The following is a 4,728-nucleotide window of genomic DNA, read 5'->3' as shown; positions in this document are numbered from 1 at the left end:
CCACAGGGCCCCAACAGGGACTGGGACTAGGACAGGGCTGCAGGTGGCTTGTTGGGGGGAGGGTGGGGGGACAGCCGCAGGGCAGGGGCAGGTGCATGCTGCCCACTGCAGGCTCCCACCCTGCTGCCCTCCCCTGGGGCCTCTGCAGCTTGGCAGGTGCAACCCGGTGCTGCAGGGAACAGCAGGAGGCCCCCGGGCAGGACAGCAGGGCGGGAGTGTAGACCTGCAGAAGGCAGCATGCACCTGCCTCCCCCCCAGATCTGGGAGTGCACACAGCTGCAGGGAGCCAGTCCCACTGCTGCAGCAGCCCCTGCCTTCATCCAGGACTGTGGACCTGGGTCCCTGACCCCATAACCCTGGCAGCTGGGGCACCCCTCTGGCAGGGCTGGGGGGGAGGGGAAGGGGAGTGAGGGGCCTTTCATTAAAAAAAAAATCAAAAAAATCACTGATTTGGGGGTTTTAAAAGAGAGAATTTGCAATTTCAGGGAAAACCAGGATCCCTGCTCATAAGCAACTGGATAAGTAAGCATCTGCATGTGTAGACAGTGACACTTACTGTGGAGTAATTTGGTCTAGTGCGCAGTAAAATGTCGTGTGTAGACGTGCCCACTGGAAGATGTGCCCACTCTAAAGCCTCACAGGCCTGGCAGCTTGGTTCAGGCTCATATTATCTGGTCATCCTTTATTGGATGAACTAATAATTCTGCCACCCTCCCTCAGATGTGCTGTTCTCCGCTCTCATCACGTTGCACATTTAAAATGAAGTCCAAGAGAGTTATTTTATTCAGGCTCCACAAGCAAGTTTCTGGTGTGGGTGGCTAGGCGAGGAGGGCCCTCACCAGAGCGAGCTCCAGCAATGCCGGTTCACCTGCAAGACCCCTCAGTGGGCAAATGCCTCACAGCCCCGGTAGCTCGCACTTTGCTTTGTTTAATACCTTACTGATGGGATGTGTTACTCGAACCCCAGAAGAACACCTTGCTGGCAGGCACTCATGTGCTGAGTACCCCCACCTTTTGCAGAGACAACCTGGGGACACCTCATCCCCACCTTGTCCTGCACTTCATGAGACACATAAGGATTGCTAAATGCCTCCATCATAACCAGTTAGAGATAACCAGATCATGCATACATGCAGTCCTCTCACTTACCCCATGTGTTCTGGCTGCCCATTTTCCTCTGATCTTCACTCTGCTGCTGTCCGGCTCCTCCTTGCACCTGGCTGTATTAATACAGCACAGAAAAGTTAAGATCAACTCAAATGAGGCCAGCAAACATAATAGCAGCAGTGATCAAACCTAGACAGAAACCTCTCCAGAACACACCTCTCCCCTTCCTTCCAAGGATCCCCCAACCCCACTCCATTTTATTCCTCGATAAATTAACAACATGACTAGGACTGCTAGTTGCTGGGCAGGACCCAGGAGTCTCGTCATTATTGAGAGCAAAGGCAAAGCCCCCCATTAACTTCAATGAGCCTCTGGTTTTTACACTGTCTGTAAGAGCCACACGCTGCAACTAACCCCGCGATGCACCCTGGGTTTGTGCCAGCTTGGCGCCCCCACTTCCAAATGGGCATGCCCAGGTTATTGAACTGATTTCTGAGGTAAATTAACACACACGGGTCAGTCAAATAAATGAGGGGAGATGGAAAGGTTTACTGCATGGAAAGAGAGACCGATCAAGTGCTTTGACAGCAGAATATGGTAAAGGGACCTGACAAATCCTCACCCTCTGTTCAGGCCACCCCCAGTCCTCCACAAAGATCCCCACCAGGGTCACGATCCCCTCAGCCGCCCCCGGCTCCCGCGTAGGGACCCGCTCCCATCCCTCACGGCCCCCCCTGCGCCTGCCGTCAAGGAAGCCAGAGTCACCTGGAGTCTGTGGCTTGTCTATACCAGGGGTGGGCAAAATACATCCCATGGGCCAGATCTGGCCTGCCAGGTGATTCCCTTGGCCCTGTCATGGGGGCAGCCCAGGCCATGGTGCATGCAGCTGGTCCCACCTGGCACAGCCCACCCTGTCCCCCCCATGGCTCCTGGGCATTGTGGTCCACAGGGCCAGGCAGACTTGGCTTCCTGACAGTCCCTGCCATGGCCACCCAGGAGCAGGTGCATGCCCTGCCAGCTCACACCCGCTGCCAGGGGCTCAGGACAGAGCAGGCAGGGTCACCATGAGGACCAGCCCGGGACCCCGATGGGCAGAGCACACTGGACCGGGAGGATGAGACGGGGCCGCAGGCAGGCGGGGAGTGGTGTCAGAGCAGGACAGGTGGAGGAAGCTGGGGCTGGGATCATGGCGTGGTGGCCGCACAGGGCAGAGCCGCCATCCAGTCTCTGCAAGTCCCTGGGACCGGTGCCGGTTCTGCAGGGAACCTCAGTGCAAGGCACTGGTGACTGTTGCAGGGACACGCGGGCAGTGGATCACGGCTTTGCCCTGGGTCCTGGCCCTGCGCCGTCACCACCCCACGACCCCGGCTTTGTCTCCATTTGCCCCGCTCCTGGATGCTGCTCCCCTCCCACCCACGGCCCCATCCCATCCACCCAGCCCAGAGCACCCTGCTGCAGGAGTCCCAGGCCTGCTCCGTTTCACCCCACTGGCAGTGGGTGCAGGGCAGACTGTCCAGACAGGACAAACTGGCATCTCCCTGGGCCAACACCCCCCTCCTGCACCATATGAACAGTGTGACGGGGGCCAACCCCCACCCCCCTGCCCTCAAGAGCTCACCAAGGCTCCTTAAGTAGTCTTCCCACCCAAATAATTGACCACTCCTGGTCTATACGGTCTCTTTGATGATCCCAAAACTGTTAAGAAATACACCCTGCTGACTGTAATGATTTAGGTCCCGCAGTGAATAACGACCGCGAGGAGTGAGGAAGAGAACAGGCCTTCAAGGACAGCACCGCGCAGCACAGACCAGGCGGCTCCCTCCATCTCCACCTCTCCTTACCCCCAGGGATCACATTCAAATTCCTCACCTGGTAAGACATGGAATATGCTCATAAATCATGGGTCTAGTTTTGCAATACACCTCTGGAGCCAACACTATACCGAAAGGTAAAATGCAGAAGTTGATACCTCCCCAACGGCCTATTGGATGTGCATAATTTTGAACTTTCCTCTGTTAACTTCAGCTGCCACCATCCCAAAGCAGCATCTCATTTACTGAAGAACTGCGCACTCGCAAACTGAGCCATCGTCTCTTCTCTAAAATGTTCTCTCTTTATGACCTTCTTGAGATCCCTTGGATCCAAGCATATCCTCATCTGTCCATCATTCTTCTCCACGATAACTAGGGAGTTCACCCACTCTTGTTGGCTCCTCAATTTTCTGTATTACCTGGGCTTCCTCCATCCTTTTTAGCTCTGCCTTTATTTTATCATGGAGGGCAAAAGGCACCTGTCTGCATAAGTGTATAACCGGGGGGACCCATTTACCTATCTGAATTGTATGTTCCCCTGGTAAGCAACCAAGGCCTCGAAACAAGTCTTGATATCCCAGGATAAAGGTCCTCATAACCCGAGCCAGAGTGTTGCAATGCAAGCACCCATTTAACCAAATGGAGCTTTTTCCAAGATGCTAGGCCCAACATAGAGGTCACCTCCTTAGACTGTACACCACATTTTTATGTCTGATGCAGGCTAGGCACTTTCCTTTGATTGGCATCTTCCCTCCTGAATAGGCAGTTACGGTTACTTTTGTAGGCCTCAGTTTCGGTTTCCTTTTCAGCCTTTTATAATCCTGCTCCAGTAGGAGGTTCACCTGAGCCCCTGTATCCAGTTTGAATGGAACCGTTATCCCATGCACTTCCAGTGGCAGGATCCAGTCTGCCTTGGTAGCTTCGCTTGATTGTACCGTGTCTATATAATACTCTCCCTCTGGAGTATCTTCAACTGTACGCACCCGGACTTTATAGCCTTGCACTTTGCAACGTTTGGCAAAATGATTATTCTGACCACAGTTAAAACAGAGCTTTCCTAATGCAGCACATCATTTGGAGCCATGCTGCATTGCACACCGGCTGCATGCTTGCCCGTACTTCATCTGCCCCTTAGTAGCTGGGGGGACCACTATTTGAAGTGGCCTTTTCTGTCTGTCTTTACTACGTATTACATGGACAATGCTCTCAGCTGCATTCAGCTCTTTGGCCTGAGCCTTCACAGTTTCAGCTGCTTTACAAATCTGTATACTTTTTTCTAGGGATAAGTCTCCTTCCCATAGCAGCTTTTCTCAATCCATTGTCTCTAATGCCCCAAACGTTTCTAGTCCTCATCAGAGAATCAGGGGCTCGCATCCCCAAAAACACAGGCCTTGCTGAGCCTTTTTTAACTGCGATATCTTTTTTTTTTTTTAAATGTGCACACAAAAACCAGATGTCAGCAGACAGCACCATGTCTTTCAAAAGTCTCATTGCGTTTTGGCACACAATATATTTCAAATTTATTCAGAATCTCATTTAACTTCATGTTTTGGCCTGGAGCTAATGTAAAGTTGTTGCACACCTCAAGCACTTCTTCCCTTACCACATGCAGGAAAACGGACAATTTAACTTCAGTTTTCTCTTCTGCTCCTATAGCAGTTAAATACAACTCAAACATTTGTCTACGTTTTCTCCAATTCTCAGCTCTATTGCCTGGCAAGGTACGGCAAGAAGGGGCTTGTAATGCATCCACGGTTAACGGTGTCTGAGCTTATAATTTCATAGTTTCATAGTTTCTAGGGTCGGAAGG

Source organism: Gavialis gangeticus, unplaced genomic scaffold, assembly GCF_001723915.1.
Source record: "Gavialis gangeticus isolate Ggan-Ray unplaced genomic scaffold, GavGan_comp1, whole genome shotgun sequence".
NCBI lineage: Eukaryota > Metazoa > Chordata > Crocodylia > Gavialidae > Gavialis > Gavialis gangeticus.
Note: the sequence above shows the minus strand (reverse complement) of the source record.